This window comes from Sorex araneus, chromosome 1 (assembly GCF_027595985.1).
Source record: "Sorex araneus isolate mSorAra2 chromosome 1, mSorAra2.pri, whole genome shotgun sequence".
NCBI classification, from domain to species: Eukaryota; Metazoa; Chordata; class Mammalia; order Eulipotyphla; family Soricidae; genus Sorex; species Sorex araneus.
In genome coordinates this window covers 398,331,802-398,342,258 of record NC_073302.1, presented here as the reverse complement: position 1 = coordinate 398,342,258, position 10,457 = coordinate 398,331,802, and the positions used below count along the sequence as shown (strand labels likewise).

The following is a 10,457-nucleotide window of genomic DNA, read 5'->3' as shown; positions in this document are numbered from 1 at the left end:
CTTCTTTATATATTTATAAGATTAAAGTATACCCTACATTTCTAATTTATACAATAGAATAAATTGATTACAGGCTTCAGAAAAGTTATATCCCTTGTTATATTGTAGCTTTAGATTTAATATTAGGGTGCTTACATGTGCAAATATGTGAGAAATCATAAAAATATTACCTGTGTTGCAGAATTGAGCATGGCTTTGGTCAGTTTTTAATAGAAAATATTCAAGATGTCAAACATTTCACAAAGTTGCATGTCACCCGTGCATAAAGGTCACGTGAATCTTTTCTGTATTATTCCAATTTTAGTAAATGTGCTGTTAAAGTGAGCACTGAGTATGGTTTTATACTTATAATTTCAAATTGTCTTTTTTGTTTGTTTCATCCAATATTTTTCTTGCACATGGGAATATGTATGGAATATTCAGTTACACGAGCTTTGCACTGGAGAAAGGCCCACAACTTTGAGAACTTCCAGAAATTCAGCATATGTTACCAAGCAACCTAATTTTTCTCTTTTAACTGGGGCAAGTGTGTTTTTATTTAAATTATTATTATTGGTTTTTTTGGTTTGGGGGCCACTCCATACTGGTGACTGTCAGGTTTTACTCTTGACTTTGCACTCTAGAATCACTTGGGTAGGTTTGGGTACCACATGGGCTGCCTAGGTTTGAATTCTGGCAAGGTGTGTGCAAGGCAAGCACCCTAACCATTGTACTATTGTTCTAATTCTAACAAAGTGTTGTATTTACAAGAACATCAGTTTCAATGATGATGATGATGATGATGATGATGATAGTCATCATCATCATCATCATCATCATCATCATCATCATCATCCCATTGATCGTCAATTTTCTCGAGTGTTTTCAGAAACGTCTCCATTTGTCCTAGCCCTGAGATTTTAGAAGCCTCTCTTGACTCATCCTTCCCAACAGTGCTGCATTGGAGGCTCTTTCAGGGTCAGGGGAATGAGACCCATCATTGTTTCTGGTTTTGTTATATGAATATGCCACGGGGAGTTTGCCAGGCTCTCCCATGTGGGCAGGAAACTCTCGGTAGCTTGCCAGGTTCTCCAAGAGAAAGAAATAGGCTATAAGATGTTGGGCATCCGGGAGCTTGGTTTTACAGTCTCTGAATGTTGGCCATTGATGAGATTACAGAGGTGAGGGTGGGCAGCAGTTTCTGGGTGTGACCACCTAGCTATTGGAAAAGGGGGGATCTGGGCAGAAGAGGCTCAGTCCCTATCCGAGCAGGCTTGGAGATCTTGGCCCCGGGTCCCACACACCTGAGTTCCTCTGCTCTTTCCTTCATGCATGAGGCTCCTCCAAACCTGTGGAGAGGGGCCTTGAGCATGGCTGTGGCTGGGTTCTGGAGGTCTTTGGCTGCAGGGACTCTGCTCAGGGAGGGGAGGGAAACTCAACCCATCCCCTCAGAGGGGCCCCGGTGAAGACAGCCAAGTATGGGGGTAAGAGACTCTGCCTTTCTAGATCATACAGCCCTCAATCAGGAGTCCCTAAAAGGCAAAGGACAAGAATCCAAGCCCAATAGGAGAGCAGAATTGAGCTACCAGCATCACCACCATTACAACACCACCATCATCACCAGCTGCTTTGTTTCCCTGCTTCTAGCTGCTGGGATTCACCTAGTATCTCCTGAGGAATTGTGTCCCATTCCAACAGAAGGGTGGAGAGGACTGCTCATAAGTGGAGGGCTCATTGACAGCTGTGGATTCAGGGAGAGAATCCCAGTCAAGAAACAGAAAAGCAGAGTTAAATAACAGCTGTATCTTCCTGGGTGACATGTCTACTCCTCCGCTATGCATCTGACTGCTGTGGAAAAGTTCTGTCCCTAATGAAATCATCAACATTTGTCAAGAGAGGACACCTTGGCCAGAGTCAGAAGCATTGATTAAATAGTGAATACTTCCTATGTTAGTTGGTTCATGGCAGTCAAGAAATGCCAAATGTTGGTGGCCCACTCTCTACCAGGTCTTTGGAAGTATAGTGCATACAGGCCCTTTCAAATACAAGTCACCAACTGAACCCAAACTTGTGGGATGACAGATTTGTGGTCATCACCAACCACTGTGAATCCTGGAAGGCTGCATAGGGTATTTGATAGAGTTGAGCTCAGCCAGCAAGGTTGTGAAAGTACAAATTCTGCCACAAAAAGGAATCATTCACTGCCATCCAGGCCAGCACAAAACAAAGCCATCACCAGGGTACCAGATGCTATGAAGTAGTAGAGGGACTCACCTGCATTAAAAATGATGACAAAAAGCCTTGAAAGGAACCCAGGCACACAAGACTTCTCTAAACTCCCTGATAAAGAATTAAGAATGAGATTGACTAGGCTGTTTGATGAATTGAGGAAAATGCTAGAAAAGAGTTCTGACAAGAAAAGAGAAAATACCAAAAAATTTTAACAGAAATCATTACATCTAATAAGAGAAATAAAACAGCAAACAGAGGGAATAGGAAACAGAACAAAAGAAGCAGAAAAGAAAATCAACTCACTTGAAAACAATATGCAGGAAATCATTCAAAAAGAACAAAAAGAGGGGAAATAAAAAATGTAGAGAGAGGGGCTGGAGTGATAGCACAGTGGGTAGGGCGTTTGCCTTGTACACGACCAATCCAGGTTTGATTCCCAGCATCCCATATGGTCCCCCGAGCACCGCCAGGAGTAATTTTTGAGTGCAGAGCCAGGAGTAACCCCTGTGCATCGCCGGTGTGACCAAAAAAATAAATAATTAAATAAAAATTTAGAAAACATCAGAGACTATGGGACAGTTTGAAAAGAAACAACATTCAAATTATAGGTGTCCAAGAAGTAGAGAATGGAAAAAAAACATTTTGGTGGAAGAAATTATAGATGAAACCATGTCCAATTTGAGGATTGACTCATACACCCAGATTCAGCAACTTCAGAGCTCCAGACAGAAAAAAAAACCAAATAACAACAGCAAAAATAGAACAAGACACAACATAAATAAAATAGTAGAACCAAAGATCAAGATGCACTCCTCCAAGCAACAAAAGCAAAGCAAAGTATTATTTTTAAGAGAGTACCCATGTGATTCATAACAACTCTTTCAAATGAATCCTACAGGCTAGAAGGAAATACAATGAAGGAACTAAGGATCCTAATAAAAATACTTTCTCCAGTTAGATTATAATTTGAATTTAAAGGTACAACACAAAACTTCAGTGATGAACAATAGCTTAGAAAGTTCACGTTGAAGGCAAAGTACAGTGCAGGAGGGTAATACTTTTGAGTTTCAACTAGCCAACTCCACATTGAAGAGCAGGACCAAATACGGTCCCCTGAGCAATGCAAGGAGTGATCTCTGAGCAAAATAGCCAGGAGTACTCCCTGAACCCTATTGAGTGTGCCCAATCAACAGTGCTCAGAGATTGTTGATTAGGCGCACTGCCCCAAAAGAAGTTCGTGGTCACTAAACTAGCACTGTAATATGTACTAAATGATCTCACAGAAAAAAAAAAAACAATGAAAAAAAGACTAAGTACAGAAATGCAGATAACCTATACAAAACTAAAGCAATAAATTTGCTCATCGGTTTTTGTTTGAGTGGGCAGCAGTAACATCTCCATTGATTTTATTAAAATAATTTCACTAATGTTAGTAATCTGAACTTAGAATGCAAATGCAAATTAGTAGAACGCAAATGGAGGGTGAGCAAGGATAAGGATCTTATTATTAGGTTGAGAATATTGACCATGTGGTGATGGAGTAATATAATACCACTGAAACTATTAAGCATATCATTATTATAATACCTCAATAAAATGGCTGTGAAATAAATAAAAAATTGAATTTATTAGTATTATTGATTTTGGGCCACACCTGCAGTGATCAAGGCTTAGTTCTGATACTGCACTTAGGGATCACTGCTGGCAGTACTCAGGGGGCAATGTGGGGTCCAGGAATCAAACCCAGGTCAGCTTATGCAAGTAAGTGCCTCATACTTTGTAATGAATGATTCGCTGGTTCCAATACAAATAAATTTTTTTGAGGATACAGTTACAGATTTATACATTTTTGTGCTCATGTTTCCCTCATATGAAGTTCAAGAACCCATCCCTTCACCAGTGCTCATTCTCCACCACAAATAAACCCAGCATCCCTCCCACCCTCCCCAATCCCATCTCCTCCCACCCTACCCTGCCACTGTGGCAGGGTATTCCTTTTTGTTCTCTCTCTCTAATTAGGTGTTGTGGTTTGCAATAAAGGTGTTGAGTGGCCATTGTGTTCACTCTCTAGTCTACATTCAGCACGCATCACCCTTCCCCCGCATGGCCTCCAACCACATTTTACTTGGTGTTCCCTTCTCTATCTGAGTTGCCCTCTCCCCAGAAACAATACAAATAAATTTTAATGTATGTTTTCTGATATAACAGGTACAAAAAATATTCATTTGAAATTTAAAGTTGAAATCTTTGTGAATTATATGATGTTTATAACTTGACAAACTAAAATAGTTAAGGCAAATAATTTGATTTCCACGAAATAAAATGGAAGAAAGAATGGCCTTGTATGTGAGGGACCCTGAATTTGATACCCTATGCCATAGTCTCCTGACCTTTAGCGCCACTCCGTGGGCCTTAGTGCTCCAGAAGATTGGGAATGGCGCCAGACATATCCCTGAACACTGCCAGATGCCATACCTGCACAATAACAACAGCATCATAAGCCATGTCTTTAGTTTTATTGCTCAGAAAAACTTAGTGTATACGTTTAAGCAATGTAATAGTTAAATTGCTATGTAATTAGTTGAATTATGTGTCAAGTGTCCAAAATTTTCTTATAGAGGCAGAATAAAACCATGTGGTTTTCCTTACTGTTACCTTCATCTTTTAAAATAGTTTCTTTCACTTTGTGTCTGTTACCTCTCGGCATTTAAATAGTATGACCACTACCAACAAAAAGTGAATATAAAATATTATCCTTGCTATTTATTCATGAAACTAATTTTTATAGATATATGAGCATAATACATAAAGTAGACAAAAACAAATACACAAATAGTGAATAATGTATATCACGTCTCAACATAGTATTGGGGAAAATGTTTTGAGAGTCACCAAGAGACTTTACCTTCAAGAAACACTTAAAAACAGAAGAGTGACTTAGTGAATTCCCATATCTGCAACTTAAGACTAAAAATTATATCAACTTATAGTGATTGCAAAGCAGAATGACTCAGGATAGTAGCAAAATTTCTATCTCTCCCAAAGGTCTAACGAAACATTTATTGCTGTTTCACAAAAGGAGAAATATGTATTCAATATCTCATAATGCATCTGCCCAGAATGCTCTATTACATAAAAATAAAAATGCCTCTTTTATGTATCTTCTTATTCTTGTTGTCAACTTGTTATCTACTATAAAGGGATTATATCAATCAATATTCTGATTTCTTAGGTCAATAATTTAAGAAGTTTTGTTATAATCTTGCTATAAATTTCAATAATTACAAGCCAGTACATTTTTATATCTTTTCTAGAAAGTATTATATAAACTGATGACTAGGAGACTATATTTTCTTTAAAAGTGATCCATAAATTTTATCAAGCTTAAGAAAAACAGAAAGACTGAAATAGTTAAATAAACATGACCTCTGTAAGTAAACAGATCTTGATTAAAATTATGAGTGGCTCTTAATTTGGTCCAGTGAATTTGTTTGGAACAATGCTGCTTAATGAAGAAACAACAAATACTCAAAGGGAATAGAAATGAAAACTGGTCTTTAATAGGAAACATAGTTATAGGAGACATGGAAGGAATTGGATGGTGGGGGAAGCATTGGGATATGGAGGAGGGAAGCTGAAACTCGCTGGTGGATAGTGTAGTGTTACAATGTTTTTTTGCATGAAATACTGACAGTGTCAATATTATAAATCACAATGCTTAAAATTAAACAACAACAACAATAATAAAATTAACTCAAGAAACTTTTCAAGAGGCAATCAATAGTGACCACTTTTACCATTATTCTGTCATTGCTTCTTCAGATTATAAAACAGAAGACAAGTGAAACTTAGTGTGGGTAGGACGAGTTGAAATATAGAAATACCATCTTGAATTATTCATTTAAGGGAGACAAGGTGGAGTAGGTATCAAAGCACAGCTCTCAGAACATGATGTATTTTTCTAATTCTCCTGTCATTTTGAATAAATATAAAAGAAACTGCCAGCAACTTCCGTGAATACTCTGACCTGTCAGAAGTATGGCTATAAAGTTATATTATCTAAATCAAGGATAAATGGTCTCTCATTTATTTATGGATAAACCTTTGCAAATCATACATAAATATCTTTAGAACATTCAAATCTTATTTCTTTTTTTTTTGAATGATGAGAAAATATTTTTATTTTTTTAAATTTTTTCCTATTTCATTTATTATTTTTTATTTATTTTTTATTTTAAATTTACTTATTTTTAATTAGTGAATCACCGTGAGGGTACAGTTACAGATTTATACATTTTTGTGCTCATGTTTCCCTCATACAAAGTTCGAGAACCCATTCCTTCACCAGTGCCCATTCTCCACCACCAGTTGACCCAGCATCCCTCCCACCCTCCCCAATCCCATCTCCCCCCACCCCACCCTGCCACTGTGGCAGGGTATTCCCTTTTGTTCTCTCTCTCTAATTAGCTGTTGTGGTTTGCAATAAAGGTGTTGAGTGGCCACTGTGTTCAGTCTCTAGTCTACATTCAGCCCACATCACCCTTCCCCCACATGGCCTCTGACCGCATTATACTTGGTGATCCCTTCTCTGAGTTGTCCTCTCCCCAGAATGTGAGGCCAGCCTCCAAGCCATGGAGTCAACCTCCTGGTCCTTATTTTTACTATTCTTGGGTGTTAGACTCCTACTCTGTTATTCTATACTCCACAGATGAGTGCAATCTTTCTATGACTGTCTCTCTCTTTCTGACTCATTTCACTTAGCATGATACTCTCCATGCCGATCCACTTATATGCAAAATTCATGACCTCCTTTTTTCTAACAGCTGCATATTATTCCATTGTATAGATGTACCAAAGTTTCTTCAACCAGTCATCTGTTCTAGGGCACTCGGGTTTTTTCCAGATTCTGGCTATTGTAAACAGTGCTGCAATGAATGTGTAAGTGCAGATGTCATTTAGACTATACTTTTTTGCTTCTCTGGGATATATTCCCAGAGGTGGTATTGCTGGGTCAAATGGGAGCTCAATTTCTAATTTTTTGAGAAGCGTCCATATTTTTTTCCAAAAGGGTTGAACCAGTCGGCATTCCCACCAGCAGTGTAGAAGAGTCCCTTTCTCCCCACATCCTCTCCAACATCGGTTGCTTTTGTTCTTTTGGATGTGTGCCATTCTCTGTGGTGTGAGGTGGTATCTCATGGTTGTTTTGATCTGCATCTCCCTGATGATTAGTTATGTAGAGCACTTTTTCATGTCAAATCTTATTTCTATCTAATTTAAATTTCCTCTTAGAAGTCCACTAAAGTATGAAGTGATTAGGCCCATAGTGTGCTGGTAAATTATCTTGGGATATTTAAAAAATCCTGGTATGCAACATTTACCAATTCCCATTCTGTTATTATTGTTACTATATCTAATATGACCAAGTCCACACTACCAAATTCTTGAGAGTCAATCTATTTTTATGAATATTTAAAAATAGTCTCCCAACAGCATATTATGCAGCTCCAGAAAGTCACTATTCAAAATTATCTGCTGAAAAAAAAAGTTTAAATTATATTTGATTAAATTACTTTACAAGGTAGTAAATCATTGGTCTGTGATGAAGGAAAAACAACACTGGTATAGTAATTTGTCTCTAGAACATGAATGGAAAACAATTTTTTGTGACATTCTTTGTGTGTGTGTGCATGTGCATGTGTGTATATGCACACACATACAGGTATATATAGCACCATCCCATTGTTCATCGATTTGCTCGAATGGGCACCAGTAATGTCTCCATTGTGAGACTTGTTGTTACTGTTTTTGGCATATCGAATATGCCACGGGAAGCTTGCCAGGCTCTGCCATGTGGGCAGGATACTCTTGGTAGTTTGCTGGGCTCTCCAAGAGGATTGGAGGAATCAAACCCAGGTTGGCCGAATGTAAGGCAAATGCCCTTCCCACTGTGATTTCAATATATATATATATATATATATATATATGTAAGTCTCATCATGTAACAAGATCAGACCACATGATTTGAAGGCCTTATAGGGCCCACGGGCTGGACTTCTCCCACCCTTGCTCTAGAGTGAGCACAATAGTTTAAAAAAAACTATGTAATGTATAAGATCTATCAATAATTTTAAGCTTCCATAACAGCTTTATAATTAGTCAACAAAGTTCAGATATATCCTTTACAGTTTTTATTTTATCACTCTGCACTGAATGCCATCAAAAATTTTTTTAGTGGTGGGTTAAAATCCTTTTCATTATACTACTAATTATCTGTCAATGGCTTATCTAAATAAATTAATGAAAAGATTGGTCAGTTACATATAGAGACTCTTTTCTATTTTCATCCAATCACTATTCTTTTATCAAAGGACTATTCTTTCATACAAGGATGAATTCAAGTTAAAAATAAAACAGCTATAAAGCACTATGATTTAAGATTTCTACAATCAACTATCTTTTTAGAATGAATTTTCTAGAATTTTTATTATGAATTCAATTTGTTGTTTGCAAATAGTTTCAGGAATTTTGATTCATAATCCTGTGGGGATTATATTTGCAGGAAATGGTGTCTAGCCAGTTACGTCATTGTCTCTTTTGTCAATCTGGGCCTGAATTTGTTGAGTTTAATTCAATTTAAGAAACATAAAATAGTTTCTTTCATTTGTACCTGTCCTGAGAGAGATTGCTGAGTAAGCAGTATGGGTTCAAATCAAAGGTTAACCAGAAGATAATTTCCATAAATTAAACTAAAATGACAGTTCTGTTTATTTTACTTTTTCTAAGGTTGAGTTTATATTTATTATTAGCTAGTTTGACTAAGGTGGTCTACTTTTAAAGTAAAGAAATTTCTTTCTATTTTCTTTTGAATAGTCAAAGTATTATTTTACTTTCTGTAATGGCTATGAAAGTATGCTTAGCATTAACATATTTAGGGAACCAATTAGAAAAAATTACTCTAGATATTTTAGTGATTTGCTTTCCTTAATTCATAACAATTAAAATATATTTTGCTAATGAAAAAAAATTTTCAGACTGAAAAGCAGTGATTAACCCTTGTTTTCAGTTAGGATTTCTTAATCAGGGTTTCATGGAAGAGTCTTACAAGCGTCTCGAGTTGAATATAAAATGATATGCATATATCAGACACTGTTCTGATAATAAACACTACTTCAACAGATTCTGTAATAGTTTATGCATTTGCCCAATGAAAATTAAGAAATATCATGTACCTTTCACATAATATATTAATGGCTCTGTCATTTTGCTTCTAAATTTCGCAGAAGTTAGAGATGCAGTGATCATACTGCATACCTTTTCTTGATTATAATTTATAAGCTGCCCTAAATATATTTTTTCTCTTTTATTGAATCACTGTGAGATAGAGACTTACAAAGCTGTTTATAATTCAATATCAGTCATACAGTATTCTAACACCCATCTCTCCACCAGTGTACATTTCCCAGTACCAGTGACCCCAATTTTCCTCCCAGAACCCCTCTGCCCCCACCCCCTCCCTGCCTCTATGGCATGTGCTTTTCTTCTCTCTCTCTCTCTCTTGCTCTCTCCTGCTTTCTCTTTCTCCCTCCTTCTACCCTATATAATTTTAGCAAGAATTTTCTTGTGAAAACATTTATTTCATGTTAAAGATGTCTCATCTAATATAATATAATATGTGAATTATATTTATTTTAATTACTTTAGTTTTTCCCACAGGACTCAGTGTTTAATAGCTAACTCATAAGCATAAATTATTAGCAATCTAGCTTTAAGAATATTCTATTTTTGCAGTGGTATTTTATAATTATAAAACTGGATAAACTAGATGAATAGCAGATTCTAGGCACTTGAAATTAAATTTTAAATCTTCTATATTTTTCAATATTTCAATTTGAAATACTTGCTTGAATGATTAAAAAAATACAGTCAAATAATGGTAAATCTGAAAAAAAATTCTTTCCTGTTATATATTGTAGTACAAGCATTTATGGAAATTGATTGATGGAGAATTCTTCTAGGTAAACTTGAAGTCTGGTACTTCATATTGATATGAAGTGCTTTTTCTTTATTTTAGGTTCTAATGCTCTTACCAGAATTATATAATGAGATCTGAACTTGATTCATCCGTTGTCTTTCTTTATAAAACTTTTCTTCATATTTTCTCCATGATTATTATAAAATCATTCATACTTACCAATTATTTTTGGTAGTAGACCCTTTTTTAAAAATCTTTCTTCAACTCCTCTTCA

General features: G+C 36.3%; 1 non-coding gene across 1 annotated transcript; it reads right to left on the bottom strand.

Moving 5' to 3' along the window:
- Positions 1 to 221: 221 nt before the first annotated feature.
- LOC129401439 (U6 spliceosomal RNA) lies at positions 222 to 328 on the bottom strand. Its single transcript, XR_008628347.1, has one exon. It is a non-coding gene; the product is annotated as a U6 spliceosomal RNA (small nuclear RNA).
- Between the last annotated feature and the right edge of the window lie 10,129 nt (positions 329 to 10,457).